This window comes from Panthera tigris, chromosome D4, assembly GCF_018350195.1.
Source record: "Panthera tigris isolate Pti1 chromosome D4, P.tigris_Pti1_mat1.1, whole genome shotgun sequence".
Taxonomy (NCBI): Eukaryota; Metazoa; Chordata; class Mammalia; order Carnivora; family Felidae; genus Panthera; species Panthera tigris.
Genome location: NC_056672.1, coordinates 82,005,560 through 82,026,258, shown reverse-complemented (window position 1 = coordinate 82,026,258; position 20,699 = coordinate 82,005,560). Strand labels below are relative to the sequence as shown.

The following is a 20,699-nucleotide window of genomic DNA, read 5'->3' as shown; positions in this document are numbered from 1 at the left end:
GCTTGCAAGACCCCGATGGGTCATCTCTACACCTCTGAAGACTTGACTGTGTAGTTTGTGACGCTAAAGGGAAAGAGGGTGGCCTGGGCATCAGGGCACCTGCCCCCGGGCAAGCCCCTCCCATCTCAGGGCTTCCGTTTCTTCATCTTTAGAATCACTGAGCAGGGTCAGTGGATCCCTGAAAAGCCCCTTGGCTCTGCCTTGTTCAGATTCTGCATTCAGTAGAGCAGAAAGTACAAGACGCTTTAAATCCACTAAGAATTTATAGTCAGATGCTAAGGATTTATGTTCTGAGAAATAAAAAGTCTTTAAGACTATAAAACCTAAGGCATTTAAACCACGTTAAAAAAAAATCTATGACTTTGCGTGCAGTGGCTCCTTCCGACATTCAGTGGGCATTGACTCAGCGTAATCGAGCACCTATTCTGTGCACGCCCAGTGCAAGGTGTACAGAGGCAAATTATTCGCGGCCCTGCCTTCCACGAGCTTATCTGCTGGGCAGAGGACAGGGGAGTGAGAAGCAAGTGAAGAGGTCAGCCCTTTATTAAGAGTGTACTCTGGGACCGAGGGAGTGGGGGGTGAGATGGGACGAGGGGCAGGTGTCACAGAGGTGGGGATATTTTGGCTGGACCTTGAAGGGTGAGTGCAATTTTTCCAGTTGGAGACGGGTGTTCACTGTAGGCAGAGATACACAGAAATGTGGGGGCAAAGCAGTAAGTTCTGCACTATCGGAACATGGGCTTGGGCCGAGGGAGGAATAAAACTAGAAAGGAAGGCTTTGTGAAAAATCTTAAACTCTTACAAGTTCCATTCTAAGGTGCGTGCTCAATGTTTTTCAAACTGGTAGTAATGAGCGTTCTTTGAATATAAAGGATTCTGTGGCTTGGAGATTCTGGGAATGCAGTTGAATTAGTTCCCCTTTTAGAAGTAGACAGTGTACGATAAATACGTACACCTCAGCAGTCATATGTGCTAAACTTGGTTTAACCCAGTGTTGCTCAGTCTTTCGGCCGTTGAACCCTTCTGAAGCAGAAGACCTCTTGATGCCGTGGGGCCAACTTTAGGACCGAGAACTTGAGATGGGGAGTTCCGCTGGAGAGCTGTGGTCAGTGGAAATACAAGATCCGGTCTGCATTTTAGAAAGATCATTCTGGCCTGGAAGAGAAGTGGAGCTGGGGGAGAATGGCAGGGACAATGGCACGGATATCAGGAAGGTGACTAGACCCCTGGTTACGCTTGGAGTTGTTTGAGGTGCATTTCAAGGAGAACCCCGTCCCGATACAAGCCACACCTTCTCCACGCTGATTTGTGAGCCTTGCACGAGTCCTACCAACAGGAGCTCTCCAGATGCTGACGTTTAAAGTCATCTCCCTGGCAGCCTTTCAGGAGCGCACAGATAACGTTGGTGACTGGCACAGGAATGAACTTGGTGTTGGGATGTTGGAGGCAGAAGGTGAAAACTGATGCTGAAGTCTCCGTGGCTCCCTGAAGCCATTTTTGAGGGCCTACTACGCGCAAGGACTGTGCTAGGTACTTGTACGGACACTCCCAATTATTCCTTGAAACCATCTAAAGGCACTGCTGCTGTTCCACCTGGATGAGGAAAGAGAAAGCATAGAGAGGGTGGTTGACTATCCCAATGTACCATGGCTGACAGGCCTTAAACCCATCTGACTAACCTAAGTTCATGGCCTTTACAACTGAGCTGTCCTGCCTCCCCTAAATAGCCTCCATTTAAAAGCACTGACCATCTACCAGGCACTGTGCAAAGCATTGTGTGTTATTTAATTTACTCTCCCCAGCAGCCCTATAAAGCAAGTGGTGTTATCCCTGCCTGATCCACAGGCAAACTAAGGCTTTTGTCAAGTAGCCGAAGTCATAGCTGGACATTGCAAAGCCAGGAATTGAACTTCAGTGTGGCTGCTCTCTTCTCCCCCTAAATAATTCTGAGGAGGTTGTTCAAGAAGTTGCTCAGAAATGTTTCTCTATAGAAATACTATGGGGGTCACCTGGGTGGCTCAGTCGGTTAAGCGTCTGACTTTCGCTCAGGTTATGATCTCACAGTTCAGGAGTTCGAGCCCTGCGTCGAGCTCTGTGCTGACAGCTTAGAGCCTGGAGCCTACTTCAGATTCTGTGTCTGCCTTTCTCTCTGCCCCTCCCCCATTCACGCTCTGTCTCTCTCAAAAATAAACATTAAAAAAAAAATTAGGAAACGGGTGGGCTTTATTTTTGGTGCAACAAAATTCCAGCTCTGGGCTAAGAGTTGAGCCCGATGGTTTGATCCTTGCCTTGACACTGGCAATGCAAAACCCAGATTTGAGTGAAGCAGTTGTTGCGTTAAATTCATCGCACGTTATCAAGCCCCTACTCCAGGCCTTTCGCCGGGCTCACAGCTGGAGACCCAGGCTTGAGCAGAACCCTGCCTCTGCCCTTGCTGTCAGCTGGGATACCCATACAGAGAACTCTCAGTGCCGTGTGTTAAGTGCAATCACAGAAACCTGTTGAAGGTAACCCAGGAGAGGGAGAAATTAACTCCATCTGGGACATAAGGGCAGGCTTCACGGGAGGTATGTCTGCCATGGGTTTTAAAGGATGAATAGGAGTTTGCCAAACAGCGAAGGGGAAACGCCCAAGCTTATTTTTCGCTCTTGGGTTGGACGTTGATGATCCACTTAAGAACAGCAGCAGCATGCCTGCAGAGCTTGAAATCAGTGCCCTCATTGTCTTGATTTGCTGTTAAGAAAAATCTAATCCCACCCTGTCTGCCAGCCTGACATGATTGGAATCCTGAGATGTGGTGACCTGTGGAGGCCTTTTACGTCTGTCTTCTCTGAGCGGCGTTTACAAATGTTTGTTCATTTAGAGACCCTAGTGTATCCAGGTGACATGCTTCACTTAAAATCGTTCAAATGATGAAACCTAGGGAAAAAGTAAGTAAATTATTAGACTTTCTGCTTTTTAATTAAACCCACCCGCCCTCCTCCCCCCACGTGGGCTGACTGGCTGGAATGAATGGGGGGGGAGGGGGTGGTTTGCCCGGGTGTGAAGGGATCGCATGCTTCCTTGCTCATCCATTCATTCGGTGGTGGCAGGATGCTTGCTCTGGGCTGGGCTCCGAGGGTACAAGGACGGGGGCACAGGGCCCGCTTGCCAAGTGCTCACAGATGAGTAGAGGAGTCAGAGGTGTTTGTGGGTGACAAGTACTGTGGGAGCAGCCAGCTCAGCCAGAGGAGAGGTTGCTTAGCAGCATTTGCCTAAAGCAGTGACTGAGCTGAGCCTTGAAGGATGAATGAACCACCATCGCCATCAACCCGTAAGCAGGAGGAGGTGGTGGGGAAGCATGTGGGCTTGGGAGGCAAACTGCAGGGTCCCGGTGCCAGCTCTGAGTGCCCTCGGCAAGTCCTTAATCTCCGTGTGCATTGTCTCCTCGTCTGTAAGACGAGACTCGCTAATAGGCTCTCCCCTCTTAGGGTTATCGTAAGCATGAATTGAGTCATTATTTGTAAAGAGAGTAGAACTCTGCCTGGTACCTTGCGAGAGCAGTAAACAACCATTGCCTTGTGCCTGATGCCGGGATTATAAGTACTTCGGCTCCTCCCCGCAAGCCTTCCTGGTGTGTGGTTTTATCCCCGTCATCCAGATGAGGAAACCGGGTGTTGAAAATGACTAGTGATTTACCTAAAACCACGCGCCTCGTACGTGGCTGAGCCAGGAGTTGAATGCCAGCGTCCCGGGCCCCGAAGCCCTGACTCCCTCCATTCCTCTGTGCTCACATCTTTACTATGTACCTCCTTCCAAGCTCCGGGATTTTGTGAATGGTGTTTTTGCTTCAATGATAGTTAAAGCTCTCTTCCTCAGAGGAAAATTGTTGACCTTTGTCAGAGTATGGTAGAGAGAGAAAGGATGGGCTTGGAACAAGAAAGACCTGACTTTCACTTCCCAGCCCCACTCCTGCCCGGCACACTGGTGATCTCGGACTCTGCTCTGGCCCAGTGCACTGGTGATCTTGCCCAAGTCCCCTTACTTCCTGAGCCTCTTCAGGGACACTAATTCCTGCCTCACAGGAATGGTTGTGGAGGCGAACGAGAAATGTGTATAAAGCTAGTGTGTGCCGAGTGCACAGAGTAAGGACTCTGCAAATGTCAAGTGTCCCTTTGTCTTTCCCTACCCTTCCGTGTTGTACAAAACCCTTCTTTATAATTAGAATTCCCCCGCGGTGATTGCATTCAAGGCTGGACATATTTAAACCATCTCTTAGTGTCAGCATGTAAATTCTTCTATTAGAAGTGTCTTTCTGACACGAACCCTAAAATCGCACCCATCTTTTTTCCATAGCGCGTCCGTCTCCACGTATACTCTTCGGACTCCTTGCCCGGTAATTACGGCCTTTCCCTCTCCCAGCCTGGGGTCTGGCTTGAGGAGGCAACTGCTACTTCTGTGGTTCTGCTCATAAAATCCGTGTCCCGTTTCCCAAGGTTTGGGATGTAACTTGAGGAGTGGAGTTTTTGTTTTTTGGTTTTTGGTTTTGGGGTTTTGTTTTTGTTTTTTTAGGTGGGAGGGAGATGGGTCTGTGGAACTAAAACTCAAAACAGACAATATTTGTGTGGCTAGCCACAGAAGATGGATTCAGCGTACTGTTTTTACGATCGGAATAATGCCCGTAGGCCCTCGTCTAGGGAAGCAGGGTAGCAGATCGCATCAAGAGCCTCCAAAACACTCATGCCAGTGGACTCAGCGAGCTTTCCTTGAGTCCCTGCCGCGTGCCGAGCCCCGCGTTAGCAGTCACCCCTCTGCTCTGGCTGTGCACATTCGAGTAAAGGGGGTCAGCCGCCCCAAAACGCTTCCAAAACGGCATCAGGAGCTGCCCAGTAAAGGGGAGCACAGAAGTTAGGGGGCCCCGCAGAGGGCGTGCCAAATCCAGCCCAAAAAGGGGCTGCAGGAACTCAGTGTTGAACGCTGTCACCCCAGGAAAATTGCCACTCCACCTGTCATGGAGGCGAGCTGCACGGGTGGCCGTGTAGCTAGAACATCCCAGAAGAGGTCGGGAGACTGCACGGAACAAGCAAACGGGGTCCAGATCCTGGGAAACCGAGGGATGCACGTTCCGGTCCTGGACCCGAAATGAGTTGGATTTCAGCCCAGCGTGAGCGGCCTCACCGAAACGGTGCCCCCCAGCACGCGAAGGACAACGTCCTCATAGCGGCTTCTAATGAAAATTTTATCGTGGTCCTGGATGCACCGCTGACCTGCGCGCACTTGCAAGTGGGGCTGATTCATAGGACGCTTGCGCGGCTCTGCACATTTCCTGAAGAGGTATTTTTTCTCATTGTTGCTTCCTGGTCCGGCAGAAGGTCTAGTTTGTGTGAGGTGGCTTCGGTAATTAACCAAGTGTGTTCTGTGGAGGGAAGCGGGAGGACTCAGGGCCCGGCCGTCTCGCTCGGCGTGTTCGTGTGCTTAGTTGTAAATACCGGTGAAATCCTCAACAAGGACGACCTGGTTGTGTGAAAGATAAAAAAGAACCCGCGCCAAACGTGTCCTGTTCAGAATCACTTGATGAAGCGGAGTTTTTTGAACTCTGACTGGAACTTAATTTTAGCTACTTTTTTTGGGTAAAGCTCCAGAGGAAAGCAGCGAGACTTTGAGATCTTTAAATCTCCTTTTTTGGGAGCGATGACAGTGCTCCTCTAAAGTTTGTTTCTTACCTTTCCACCTTTGAGCAATTGATTTTGATTAGAAACATTACACCAGCATTTACTTTGACGTCCCTGAGTACAAACAGTCATTTTAATGGTTTTTTTAAAAACAAAATCATGACAGGGACATCAATCCTTTGCCTGGTGTATGAAGGCCTGGTATATTAATTGGCTGTCAGATTCTGAAGAAATAATGGATTAATGTGCTTGATCGTAACGCTGTGTTCAGAGACTGAAGTTTGATCCTGATGTCCCCAGTCTCTCTGCTTAATGCAATTACAGATATGCATTCAGGACATTTGAGTGGATTGCATTTCATTAATATGATTTGAGCGGACAACATTAGGCTGCTGTCGGGTCCTCTCTGACAGCTAATTACTAGAATGAAGCGTGTATACCGCTAAGGAACAATGGTGCCCTTATTGGGGCCATTAAAACAATAGAAAAATAGTGCTTTAAAACACTCAGAGAGTTACTTTCCATACTAGTCATGAGCCATGAAGACCGCTCAGAGGGGGATGTTGGAAAGAAAGACATGGACAAACACTGGAGGAGTCTCTAAGAGCAGGACTCTCTTGTCTTTCAACGAATCCAAAAGTTTAACGAATAGGTTAGATCCTTCCAAAGGAATTTGGGGCATCGCTGGCTCAGTATTGATCTGGGGGTTCTTTCAGGAAGTATCATAATCTCTGACCATTCAGACCTCATATCTTGCCTCCTCCCCACCCGCCCACCCACCCTAAAAGGTCTTTCACAATGGAGAAAGTGGCAATGTGGAATACCCATGGTTTATTACATTTTTCCTTTGAGGAGAAAAAGTGGCCTTTGTCTCGTGGGGTTATAACTCAGCCATATGGGCTATCTGAATGTCTACCCGTGGAGGGAAGAGGTGCTGGTGGTAATGAAAGTTTGTCATCCTGGGGGTATCTCTAGCTCTCCGAACCCCCTGAGTCTTACGAAGCATTCACCTGGCTCCCATCGTGTGTCCAGCACTGCTGATAGCTGGTGACAAAAAGATGAATCAGGCACAGTCCCTCATCCCTGAGCTCCTCAAGTCCTGTGAGGGACAGACATAAAGAAAGAAAGGGAGGGGGAAGGGAAAGGAAAGGAAAGAATGAGGCGGTGCTGGATTGGAACAGATGGATGTTTAAGAGAAGGGAAGCCTGAGGGCTTCTCAGAAGAGAACCTAAGAGGCTGATCTTGAAAGACGAGTAGGAGTTTGCTACAAAGTTAGGAAGTGAGCGGGGGCTTCTAGACAGAGGCCGCCGTGCAGGGTGGTCTGTGTGTCCTGAACTGGGAGGAGCTGCCTTAATGATCCATCTAGGACCAAACTGGAGTGGAATTCTTAGCTGCACTCTCCAGGGTGTGTTCTGGGACCTTGAGGCACCTTTGGCCAATGCTCCCGAGAGGCTGTGGCCAAATCTTGAACTCAGCAATAAGGTTCCTGGATTCTAGCCCTAGATTTACTCCCTAAAAGCCATGTAAATCCCCCAAAAGTCATTTGGCCTCATTTTTCTCATCTGTGAAATGGAGGTAGCACCCGCTCTGTCTGTCAGCCTCACGACGGGTCAGGTTTGATTTAAGAGGATGCCGTTGTTACGTATGCCCAGGTTCCCCTGGCTGCTGGTGGGTGTCAGAATCCAGAGTCAGACTCAAGTTAGGCCAACTCCGTGGCCTGTATGCCACACTGCTCCAGGTTCCTTTGGAGAACCAGTGTGAGAATCAGCTAAGTGGGAAAGCTCGGGGGAGATCCAGTCTCCTCTTTGGAACCTCCTCTAGCAATACAAGGTGACATGAAAATCCCTGCCACTGAAGCGGTCCTCGGTTGAGAGACTCTCCACCCTGGCCCCTCGAATGCACCCTGCCACACTACCAGGAAATGTGACGAGCCTCCGGCCACCTGCCCGGTTCTGTATCCCTAGGAGGTAGCGCCTCTGGTGGAGGGGACCTCCCCAGAAACCGGGGTGGGCTGTTCCTAGAGTCCCAGAGACAGATCACCACCCTCCTTCCCCCTGAGATGTCTGCTTTTTATCCAAACTGCCACCAGGAGAGAGGGCCAGAAGCTGTTCGTGAAGTGATGGTGGTACAAGTTGTCACCCTCTGGTCTCCTGGCCTCTACTGTCTCCTCCGTCGCTCTCCACACCCTGTCCCTTCCCACCTGTAACTCAGGCAGCTCTTCATCACCCGGGTGCACTTCTCAGATGCCCTGAAGGCAGTGTGTCCAACTCTGACCCCCAGAAATCAGGTCCTTGGCCAAGCTACATTTCTTCAAGTATGCATACCCCGGTTAGAAATGCCAGCCCCAACGGGACAGTTTAGGGCACAGGCTGTGATTACTCCTCTGTGTTCCCTAGCTCCTGGCCTAAGGTAGGCGCCCTGGGAAACTCTTGGATAAGGGGGTACCGGAAGCCAGAGAGAGTTGCTGATGTGATAGCCCCACTCGCTGGATAACCCCCATCTGCCATAACGGCAGTTCCCAAGTCCTCGGTTTTCATTCTGACCAGTGAGTCGCCTCTCCTCTTATGCTCTTGATCTGAACGATTGCAATGACAAGAGGACCCTGGTGTAAGTCAAGCAGCAGGAATGGGCGTGTGAGTAAACGGCATCCCTCCCTGCCATGGCCCAGAGTTACGGGATGGGGATGACGAAGCGAGGCCCGCCCTGCCTCTCTCCAGGCTCGGATACCACCACATCAGGGAGTGTGAGCTTCCTGGGGACCAAGTGGTGCCTTAGTCGTCACGCATGCCTGGTGCATCACCCGGTGCCTGGAAGAGGGCCCCAGGGGTGATGGGCCTGGGGACCACGGCCCTGCCTGGGAAGGACGCTCTGCTCACCCGAAGCCTGTCACAGAATGTCGGACACGTCTGCTGCCTCATCAAGGGTTCCTCAGGTGGGAGCCACATGTGCCATTATTCCCCAGGAGCCCCACGGGGTGAGCCCAGAAGCCCCCGCTTTCTTCTCTGAATTTTATTTGCTAATTTCTCCATGGGAAACACAGCCCTGCCAAGACCTGTTTCCCTCCTATTACCTGGCTGGCGTTTTTCTAATGGTTCCCTTCCTAATGATCCTCAAACAAAGAGACGATGGTGGAGGGTAATGCATCACTCCTGCCTCTCGCTCCCTGGTCATTCTTGCTAACAGGCTTAGCCGCGCTTCACAGTCATTATCACATGTCGCACTGTCTTTGGGATGCAGAAATGATTTGCCAGCCCCATAATGCTTCATTTTTACTAAAATGAAGGCAGGACAAAAAAATTCTTATAATAAAAAAGTGTACACTTACTCCTGACAGATCTGATCTTAAAACCCTCCTCTGTCCCCTGGTCCATACAGGATAGTGTCTCAACTCCTTGGCCGGGCATCCGAGACCTTCACGACCTGGTCAGCGACCTCTTTTCACTTCGCGGTCTCCTCTCGTCACCCTCAGGCCCCTTGTGGAGACACTTGTTCCCAAAGGCCCCACCTCTTCCTCTTGCGTTCCTGCTCATCTCTGTAGGCGAGACGCCCCGCGGGGTCTGCAGAACCGGGCTTTCCAAGCTCAGTACCAGCGTCACCACCCTCTGTTCCTCTGTGACACTTATCCTGACAGCCCAGGTAGGATGGGCACCTTCTTCTTTCCGGCCTCCTTTCTACCCAGGCAAGCCTCTACCTAATGTCCAAGCCCCTCAGTGACAGGAGCCCCATCCCCATTAGCGTCCTTGGTGGTCCCTGGTGCCCAGCACAGAGCCTGACACACAGTGACCCGTATGAACATCTGGGAAAGGAGAGGAAGTCCTTCCCCGAGAGGTCCCCCACATGAGGGTTTTGAGGTCCAGCACCCAGCTCAGAGAGGGCTGACTAGCTTAATGGCGAGCTCCCCCAAATCTGGACTCACAGAGGAACAAGTTGAGGGTTGGGGTAACAGAAGGAGCCGCGTCTGGGACATGTTACTGTTGTTGTGTCCATGGCACATTCAGGTAGAGATGACCAATGGGTACTGACACCTTCAAAGCAGAGCTCTGGGCTTCCCAGGATCTTTGAAGAGCCAGAGGCCCCTCCAGCCTGGAAATCCATAAGGGCAACTGGAAGTGTTCTTTTTCCGTGAGATGGCAAGAGGGGCATTCACACAGACTCTTAAGTGGAGAGGGCCTCAGAGACCCTTCTAGTACTTTCTGCTCACCATAGTCAGCTGAGGGCCAGCACGCTGACAACATTACTCTGGGAATGTTCACTGCAGACACTCGCTTACAAGCTCCTTGAGGGCTAGAACTATACAAAGTAAGGCCCTACGATCCCTGTTTCCCACAACCAGAATTATACAGGCAGCCTGTGAGGTTTGGCCAGAATAAACCTGTCCCCTCCCAAGAAGACTACTTGAAGGAGAAGACCTCTTTGGGTGTGTATGTTCTGGTCTGTTGGCTAGACAGTCATTTTACTTGATGGTCATACTTAGTGTCTCCAAGCCTTGAATCCCAGAGTTGGTAGGCAGCTTGGATGTGTGTATCACTCTCTTGTGGGTCAGCTGGCTTCTGCTGGCACACCTTTGATGTTGGGGAAACTTACTCTTACAGAGCCAAAATCTTCCTACAATTTTCATCCACTACTCCTAGTTTTTTGTTTTTGTTTTTGTTTTTTTCCCTTGGTAGTCACGTAACGTCAGTATCGTTGGTGATTTTTCTACTGGTACTAGAGGGGCACAGTCCTTTTGGACTGAGCCTTCTCATCCAGTTCTTCACCTGGTCTCTGGAGGGCTGTGCTTTGCCATTGTCCAACCTCAAATGTCTGGAACACCAGATGCTCCAGGTGTGGCTGACGAGAACAGAACTCAGTGGACCCCTCAACCTTACTTTAGCCGTACGATGTCCAGTACAGGAGCGGCCGTCTGTGTTTGGCCTCTGAGCGCATGAAATGTGGCTAGTGCGGGTGGAGATGTGCCGTAAGGGTAAAACAGACACCAGATGTCTAAGACTTAGTATGAATAAAAGAATGTAAAACTCATTAATAATTTCCTATATAGATTACAGGTTGAAATTATAATTGTTGTATACGCTGGGTGAAATATAATATATTAGAATTTCCCTATTGCTTCTCGGCCTTTTGGCTAAGATCAAGTGTAGAATTTCCCACGTTTCTTTTTACTTTCCACACGTGCTACTTAGTAAACTTAAAATTACGTATGTGACTCGCATTATTGTTCAATTAGACTCCACTGCCCTTGAGTGCAGTCTGAGATTGTCTACTTCTGTGAATGGTTACGGGTTGCATTATTCTTTTCTTGAACCGTATCACACGTGGGCCATTGCTGAACACATACCAAACATAAATCCTGCCTCTTTTACACCTACCATATAAACTTCTTTTAAAACAGGTCAGCCTTGACTAGTATATCTAGAGTTGATTTTTTTGAACCTAAGTGTAGAAATTTACATTTGTCCCAAATACATCTCAACTTGTTAGTTTCAGCCCATGGTTCCAGTCTCCTGAGAATTTTTTAAATCCTTTCTGTCACCAGCTCCTTTACAGATCTGATCAGCATTTTCTATGTTTCTAAGTCACTATCAATGATGTTGGTCGAGATTAGAACAAAGTAGAGAGTTCTACTGCCCGCCAAGCACATTGGCCAGCAGTTTTAACAACAGCTACAAACCCATTATCCAGCTGTGGTTGTTCAGCCCATGTTTGTCCATTCTGCCCACACGAAGACTGGGTTTTTCCAGATGTCTCATGAACACCAGCCTGTGTTGTATCTAAAGTAGCCTCCTCTTCTCCCACCCAGTCTCACCCCCAAGCTGACTTACCCCCTATTAAGAGTGGGAACACAAAATGTGGTATGACTTCTTCTGGTTTTAGACACCAAATGGATGGACTCCTTTTCACTAAAGTGTTAATGACTGGTAAGGTCTGAACTTCACCTTTGTGTTAAAAAATAATAATAATACATGATTTAACCGGGGCCTTCAGTACCACAGGCAGGTGGAGAACTTTATTTGGAGCTCATGCCACTAAGGCAGAGTCAACAGGGAAGAAGTCTTGAGACTTAGTGGAGGAGGAATAGGGGCCTCAAGTCTTTCCTATAGTTGAGGATGAAGACCCAGTCAGTGTAATCCAGCAAGTGCCAGGATTCGTCCATGGGAGCATGTCCTTTGTGTACCCACCGCGGTGCTGGCAGTTCAATGAGCACTTCTACCCACACTGTGTGTCTTTTTTTTTTTTTAAGTTTATTTATTTTGAGAGAGTGAGGGCAGGGGAGGGGCAGAGAGAGGGAGGAAGAATCCCAAGCAGGCTCTGCACTGTCAGCGTGGAGCCCGAGGTGGGGCTCCATCCCATGAACCATGAGATCATGACCTGAGCCAAATTCAAGAGTGGTACACTTAGCCGACTGAGCCACCCAGGTGCCCCCCACGCCCTCTGTCTTAATCTCCTTTAGTCTTCATATTTTTTGGAACTAGGAATTGAGCCTCTGACTTTAGATCACATGGTTTGGCGTGACCTTCATCTGCAGTCTCAAGCCCAGTCCCCTCCTTTCTAGCTAGGCGTGTACTTTTGGTTCTCTTCTGCAGCTGTGTGCACGTGGTGTGTGTGTGTGTGTGTGTGTGTGTGTGTGTGTGTGCGTGTGTGTGTGTGCGCGCGCGTGTGCACTCGCACGCATGCATCGCAGAGGGAACAGAAAGATATTCTCTCAGCTGTTACAGGGCAGAGGGAAAATCTTTTTCCCATTTCTACCTTTGAAGCCTTTACTCTAACAAATGTTTTGAGTGTGGGAGGCCAGAGGGGAGCATTTGCAGACCTCCTGCCTGGCCGAATTGTAAGCATTAGCTGTTTTTCCTGGGTGGCTTGGCAGGCCCTTTCTCCCTTTCTTTGGGGCTGAAGAAAAAGAAGGCAGGCACCACACAAAGGTGCCTGTTTTCAAGTGCACTGCATGAGGGACACTCACTTTATTTCTAGTTTATGAAGCATCCCCCCCTCCGGGAGGACAGAACTTACTTTGTGTAAGCAGACATCTCTCTGTAACACCGTCTCTTTAAGAAAACTACATCCTCTGCTTTAAAGATTTTGAAGTTCTTGGGGCACCCAGGTGGCTCAGTCGGTTGGGTGTCCAACTTCAGCTCAGGTCATGATCTCGCGGATTCGTGAGTTCGAGCCCCGCATCGGGCTCTGTGCTGATGGCTCAGAGCCTGGAGCCTGCTTCAGATTCTGTGTCTCCCTCTCTCTCTGCCCTTCCCTCGCTGGTGCTCTGTCTCAAAAATACATAAACACTTAAATAAATAAATAAATAAATAAATAAATAAATAAATAAATAAAAGATTTTGAAGTTCTTGCCACGAGGGTCACTAGTCCAGCACCATCAGGTGACAAGGCCTCTCCAGGACCATAGGGAGGGTCCCTTACAGAACTGAAACTGAGGCAGGCTTGTTGGGGGTGGGGGGTGGTGGATGGAGAGCCTTGTGAATATCTTGCCCAGCAAGAAGAGCATGATTTCTTGAGTCGGACCAAACAATTCTGGTCCACTCTTCAAACCGCTGCAAACCAGACTCCTTCATTGGGGTCCGTCTCAGAAGACATGGTGTCCTTTGCATTTAGAATTAGCTGGATGTAATGAATTCTGGGTTTTACATATTTATTACCATTGTCCGTGCTCCCTCTGGTCTTGTAACCACTTCTGCTACCCAGCCTGACTCCCTCCGGGGAGAACAAGAGGGAGGCTCAGAGGTGCTGGCAGTCACGGAGGCAGCTGGGGGAGGGGAAGCCCTGGCTGGCTTACATTTGAACCAGCAGGGTTCAGATCACGACTCCCTCATCCATTTCTTTCCTCCAGCAAACATTCATTGCAACCCTGCCCTGGGCCAAGCCCTGTGCTGGTGGATAGAATGTGCAGATGGGTGAAATCCAGTCTCTGCCTTGAGATCTTGTCTAATGGTAGAGGCGCACCTGTAACCGACGGGAGGGATACCCTGTGGTAACCTCCGGATGGAGGAATTGGGGACTTTGCTGGAATTCCAGGACGGAGGCTTTAGTTCACATGGGAGACACTACTGGAGCTGGGCCTCGAGAGGGGAGGAGGACGCATTTGCCAAGAAGTGTGATAGAAAGCAACTTACTTAACACTCTTCAAGCCTCAGTTTCTACATCCGTAAAAGGGGGTTATAATACATCCGTTACAACATAAAGGCTGCAAACATATCAGCATTTGCTTTCAGAGTGCTTCATACTGTTCAATGGGCAGATCTTTGGTTCCCCCTCCCTCCTCTTTTTCCCAATTATTTGAAAGCTCTTGATATTATAGGATATTGTGTATATTTATGTTTTTGTGATTTTTGTTGTTCAGAGCAAGAAAATGATGGAAAACATTCTAAGGGATCTTCGGGCAAAAACAAACAAACAAACTTTGAGAAACAAACAGGGGCCTTTATAAGGAGCATGTGGGGCCAGAAAGTGTCCACAGGACATGTGTCCACAGGACATCTGCACCCAGGAGAGCCATTTGGGGGCCACAGGCATTGATCTGAAAGCAGCCTTGGGCCCTGCCGTGTCCTTGTTTGCCTCATATCAAGAACTGAGACTTTGGCTTATAACGAAAAGACAGGAGGGGGGTAGAAATGACCATGGAGACTGTTCTAATTTAGGACAGTAGCAGAAGTGAGATTGAGGAGGGAAGAAAAACATACCTGCGGGCAGACTGAAACGGCCCTAGACCTGGTTAAACTCTGGCTTGGCCTCTCTCGGTTGTAGATGATAGAAGTCCAGCCTAACTTGGGCAGAAAAGGCAGGAGGGAGAATTTCTTGGCTCATGTGACTGAGAAGTCCCAGGCTTCTCTTACTACGAGCAGGCTGGATTCAGGAGCTCCCGTGATGTTGGCTAATCTCTCACTGACCACTGTTTGGCTCTTCTTTTCCCGTCAGTTTTTATTTTCAAACATTCTCTTGCTTTTTGATAGAGGCATGAGGGCCCGTGTGGTCCGTAGAGCTTGAAGTGAGGCATGCACATTCATAGGAGCCTGCTTGGCCCAGCTTGGCCACATCTGGGCCCCCCTGAACCAATCGCTGTGACCAGAGGATGGGGTCCTTACATTGGTCAGGTCAGGGTCACATGCCCACCCGTTGGCTGGGTGTGGGTTGGCAAGATGAACCCCGGCCGGGAAAGGGGATTTTGCTACTTTCCGTTCACATGGGAATGAAGAGACAAATGTGGGAACGAAGCATCCGGACAGCAGGTCAGTGGTGGGGCGGAGGGAGAAGTGGTTATCATGGAGGGCTTCACCGAGGTACTTGCGTAGGAGCTGAGGCTCTAAGGACAAGGAGGACATCACCAGCAAAGTGACCCTCAGAGTTTGTTAACTGGACCCTTGCGGCTCAGTTGGTAGGACTTTCTGAGAGCTCCCGTTGGACATGGCTGCAGGTGTAGAAGATCAGTGGGGTGTGCTCTGCGGAGTGGATCTCATGGGGGGGACAGGTTGCCAAGCTGCCTCCTTCCCTGCCTCCCAGGAGTCTCTGAGGGCATGTTGCTGAGATGCAAAGCCTCCTGGGGGGGCTGGTGGCAGGGCCCAAAAGCCATGGCAAGTGAACTCTGTAAACAGTGCAGACATAGGGGCGCCTGGGTGGCTCAGTCGGTTAAACGTCCAGCTTCAGCTCAGGTCATGATCTCGCGGTCTATGAGTTCAAGCCCCGCATCGGGCTCTGTGCTGACAGCTCAGAGCCTGGAGCCTGCCTCGGGTTCTGTGTTCCCACTCTCTCTCTGCCCTTCCCCTACCCACACTCTGTTTTTCTCTTTCTCAAAAATAACATTAAAAAAATAAATAAATAAAATTAAAAAAACAAAAACAGTGCAGACCCTCCCCGGCGCCAGCATCCAGATTCCAGTTTCCCAGGTGTAAGTCTCTCCGCTCCAGTGACCTTGCCCGAGGACGCCCTGCCCTTTGGCTAACTCAAGCCCAGTGTGGGGGCTGTATTGGAATTATTTTCCCCCTTCCGTCATGATCCTCCCCTCTCTCCTTTTACGGAAGTTTTAAACACACGATAATTGTAAGTGAACTACTTTTACAAACGGTTTATTATTTTTTTAAAATGCTCTTGGGCCATGATTTTCTTACGCTCCTTTTACAGATGAGGGAATTAGGGCCCGTTTGTGACTTGACCAAAGCCACCACAGAGCTGAGAAAAGAGGCAGTGCCGGAACCCCTCCATCTCTTCTCTCCCTGCCACCCTGCGCACATCCACCGTATCGATGATTTCTTGGGAAGCCGGTCACTGAAGATCCCAGGGGGAATCACTCCCCTGTCCGCGGGTCACTGAGCTCACAGGCCAGGGAGGAGGTAGATCCAGAAAGAGAAATGTGCCCAGTGCTAGCTAAACATTCGTGGTGGCTAGAAAATCTGGAAATCGAGGCATGAGGGTTTTATCTTCCACATGTGGAAGCCAAGAAGGAGATCCTTTGATCCATTCCTTGGGTTTAGGAAAGCTTGTGGTAAAAACCCAATGCGCAGCTTCCGGTAACATGCTCCTCAAAGATCAGTGAACACTAAGAGGGAGGCATCTCCTTGGATGGTCTGGCTCCTTTCCCTGGAAGCTGACCCCATGCTGTCTGTGTGTGTGTGTGTCTGTGTCTGTGGTGCGTCTCCTGGCGGAGCATGGCGGGGGGAGAGCTAAGGCCCTTCAGCCTCTCCAAAGCCTGTGGTCAGGTACTCAGGTGTGGGAGCCCTGCTCGCAGCCCCTGAGCCTGATCTGCTTGTGTTCAGTGGAGATTACAGAGCTTAATGATTAGCTCCTCCAAGCTGCAGCTGATGCCAGCCTCTACCCCCTTTACACCTAATTAGTCTCATTAATGAGCTCCTCTGCTCTCCATAGAGAGAGTTTCCTCTTTGGAATAAGAGGCAAAAATACCTTGCCCAGGTAGATTGCTGAAGCCTTTAATTATTGCCCACACCTGCTAAGCCTTGTGACTCACACCCAGTGATAGTGCTGAGCGGAGATGGGGCTTGTTTATAAGCATGAGCAGATTTTAACTCTCTCCACACCAAGAAGCCTTTTGATTTAAAGAGACACATTTCCCCAAGACCTCACAACTGCTCATTTCAAGCACACCAGGCTCCGCCACTCACATGGGTCGTCTCTAGATGGCGGAGGCACAGCTTTTGCCCTCAGGGAGCTCACAGTCTAGTGAGACGACAGGCAGGAAACTACGTGGACAATTGTTCTGACCTCTATGGCCAGTGTACTCCCCACTCTCACCCAGGGCCTCCGTTTCATGCCACGCCACGCCACGCCACGCCGTGGGGGCCACGGTGGACGCGAGCTCATGCTGTGAACCTGGGACCGGGCAGGAGTTACGGGCAGGTGGGTGACCATCGAAGGACTACCCAAGCAGAAAGAACCCGAGCAAGACTCAGAAGTGAGAGCACGCCCCGTGCATCCACAGACCTGCCAGCCTTTAGTACGGCTTAAGTCGAGGGTTGGGGGGCGGGGGTTGGGCTATGGGGCAGCAAGGCAGGAAGGGGAGACCGGGACCAGAGCAGGAGGCCCTGCGATGCAGGGTGAAGACTTTGGACTTCCTGTCCGTGTCCCCGCACCCTCCCCAGTACCTAGCATGGCTTTTAAAGTAGGTTGCGGTCAATGTTGGCAAACAGAGGGACGCCCAGCCTGAAGGTAGGACATCCACTGAAAGATTTAAGGCAGCGGAGGGACGGTGCGTGAGGGCTGGCTGGAGGGATCCCTGGGTGGATCTCCCGCTGCTCGTGCTCTGATGGATGAGAGGACGCTGGGATTTGAGGGTCAAGTCCTTGCCAAAGCCCTTTGCCCCTGAGTGAGAGGGTTGCCCTGGGCTGCCCCACCCTGGGTAGCGGGGGGTGGGATTCAAACCCAGCCCCGTGGGCCCGCGGAGTCCAACTGTCTGTCTTCACTGTGTGGCCTGCTAGATGGGGGCTTACTAAATGTCTTGGAGTGCAAACAGAGAGTTTCCTGGCATGGGCTCTTTGGATGCTGAGTAAGAAACTCTGAGGACAGGCGCACAGGCTTCCCAAAAACCAGAGCAGCCAACTCAGCACAGCCAAGTCACTCTGACCAATTTAGACGAACTTTAAGATGAATAAAGAGAACATTTAACAGCTTACATGCAGTGAGCACATGCACTAGGCGACACTAACCAGTTTGCTGTATAGTCCCAGGAGAGAGAGAATGAACCTTTTTTTTTTTTATAAAAACAAAGCCATGTCTCAAGGACAGTAGTGACAGCCCCCAACCACCGAGCCTCTATTACATGTCTGGCCCCGAGTCAGGTGCTTTGCATAAAATCTGCCCCTCACGACAACTCTGTGAGGTAGGTTGTGTCATCCCCATTTTACAAACGCCAAGCTGAGGCTGGGAGAGCTAAAAACTTTCCCACGGTCCCACGGAGAGCGAACGGCAGAAATCCTCAGCCCAGCCCGTCCCACCTCAGAGCCCGAGCCACCCCAGAACGCCCTCCCTCGGCCGCCCGGAACGTGACGCCGATCAACTCGGGGCGCCTGCTTCGTGACAGATGGAGTGCGGGACAGACTCTGGCAAACTGAGTGTGCAAGCATTCGGTCAGACAAGAACCGGGGCGCCTGGCAGCACCCCCGGGACTGGGCTGGCAATCCTTTCCGGACAGAGATGGTCTGCACACAGAGGCAAGCATGCAAGGCACACGCTTTGCTCTGCTTGGAGCTTGTTTCCTGGGTCCCTGGGGGCTGCCGTGAGGGGTCATCAGGCAGCCGGGCGGAAGGGCCCAGCTGCTAGCCTTGGAGCGGCTCGCTAGCCCCTGGTTTGTATAGTCAGGAGTGGGAGAGCACTTTCTGCGTGCCAGGCCCTGCCCTCAGGGTCGGGGATTTAGCAGTGAGCATGACAGCCCCTGCTCGGGGCCTCTGCTGGGCTCTCACCTGGTCCCACCCGCCTCTCCAGGGCCCTCGGCCTGGTAGCGGGGATGGTCCGTCTGCCGGATCTAGGCCGTGCCAGTCCGTGTCAACTCTGACCTCCTGAAATAGCTCTTGAGTCCCTCCGTTTCCATTCCTGCCCCCTCGCTTCCGCGTCTCTCACCTGCGTTCCCCTGGCGGCATCTCAGCGGGCGCCTTGCTTCCACTGTGCCTCTTTGGCAGACACATTCCGGGGGCCAGAATGACCCGAAGTGCAAATATCTACTCCTCCCCCTTCGCCCCCCAAGCTTTAGGGCTTCCCCGTTGCTTTAGAACATCTTGGCCTAGAAGGGCCTGCGTGATGTGGGCCCAGCCTGCCTCCCCGCCCTGACTCACACCCTTGCCCCTCGGTTTCTGTATTCCAGCTGGTTTGGCCCTGTTCTCGGCTCCTTTGCGCCCCTCCACCCCACCGAGGCTGGGGGAGGTCCTGCGTGCCTTCCTCTGTCAGCACACCCATCACTCCCCTGGGAGCATCTTCTGCTGCCTCCGGGCCAGACCGGATCTTGGCACCCTGGCATATGCTCTGCCAGCGGCAGGAACTCCTTCAAAGCCATTACCCCAGGTGGGAATTGCACCGCGCGAGGTTGCTTGACTACTACCCTCAGGTAGCTGACCGTGAGAGCCCAGCAGGACCCTGGCAACTCCTGGCTGAATCGATGAGCGAAAGGCAAGGACCACCCCGTAAACTTGGGAAGGCAGAGTCCTTTGAGTTGGATCCTGAAGGATGAGTACACATTTGCCAGACCAAGGGAATGAGCCACCATGCGTAGAACGCACAACGTACATAATGGTGACCTACATACTGAGCCGTTGCCACACACCAGCGCTTTCAGTCCCGGCGGCGTCCCCCTGAGGTTGGCGGTATCAGCTCCAGTTGCCAGGGGAGATAGCTAGGTTCAGACAGGCCCAGGCTCGCTTTGCTCACAGGTGCCGGCCACACTGGTTCAGCAGGGACACAGAATCCGCCATGGAGGACAGGCGTGTTCAAAACCTCATGACACCGGGGTGGGGGGGGGGTTGTCTGCTCATGAGGCTTTGCTGAGATGAGACCCACTTTCTTAAAAGCTAACAACTCTTTTCTGAGCAGGGACAGAGGAGCGTAATCAGATTCAGTTCAAGCGTTCCTCCTCCAGGAAGCCTTCCTTGATCCCCCCACATATGGCAAATAGCCGGGACATCGATGCCTACGGCAAACCCTTTCTTGGTCACTAGCTGGTGGCAGCATGGCTGGTGGAACCCGACCTACCGTTTCCTTATTTGGGTTTCTTAACCTCTCAGACCCACCGTGTCTTCACCTTCACGGTGGGAATAATGACACCTAGAGGGGCAGAGGCTACACGCGTGAAGCCATCTTCTGTAGCACCCGGCACAGGTAGGCATTCGGTAAACGTGCGCTTCCTGTGGCTTAGGCTTCTCCCCGCCATTTCGCTCCCCCCTCCCCCGCTGCCACTTCTTCCTGTGCATCGTCGCTGCTCCTGTAGGTTTCTAGGTAGCTGCCATCCTGCCTTCACTGTCTCCACCAACTAATAACTGCTGTTTAGCTCGCCCATGCATATTTTAGCCTCATAATTTTTCCTTCTGAATCAGCCTCTGCAGATTCTAATCACCTTGCTTTCTCTTCCCTGAATTCCCTCCAATTTGGAGATTCAAAAGAGGCGCTTCTCTGCATGAACATGCTGTGATTCAATTTGAAAATAAATTTCTCCTGGCAGCAGCCATCTCTCTGAAAAGTGACATTTAAGACTGACAGTGGACAAGATTGTAAACAGGTTTCCAATAGGAAAAAAAAAGTCAGTGTTAAGTGCATTCTATGAATTTTTTTAAACAATGTGTGCATGTGTGTGCACACGTCTATAATTGCAGCCTTGCTGTGACACCGTCTGCTTCAGGAAGAATTCTGGGATAGCGCAGGTCTGTTTCGAACTATCTTGGTATTCTTTTACTTCTCAGAAATCAACTTCATTTCCTGGGACTCACTCCCATACAGGATTGTGGATGCTTAGTTCATTCAGTCATTCAACACGCAGGTAGTCAGTGCCGCTGTGTGTGAGGCTGTGTGCTCAGAAAGGTATCGCAAACCGATATTCTCTATCCGTAAAGAGCT

General features: G+C 50.9%; 1 protein-coding gene and 1 pseudogene across 5 annotated transcripts in view; both read left to right on the top strand.

Moving 5' to 3' along the window:
• Nucleotides 1-20,699, top strand: part of DENND1A (DENN domain containing 1A) — a 509,265-nt gene that overhangs the window by 401,835 nt on the left and 86,731 nt on the right. The window lies entirely within an intron of this gene.
• LOC122233348 lies at nt 10,754-10,902 on the top strand (annotated as a pseudogene).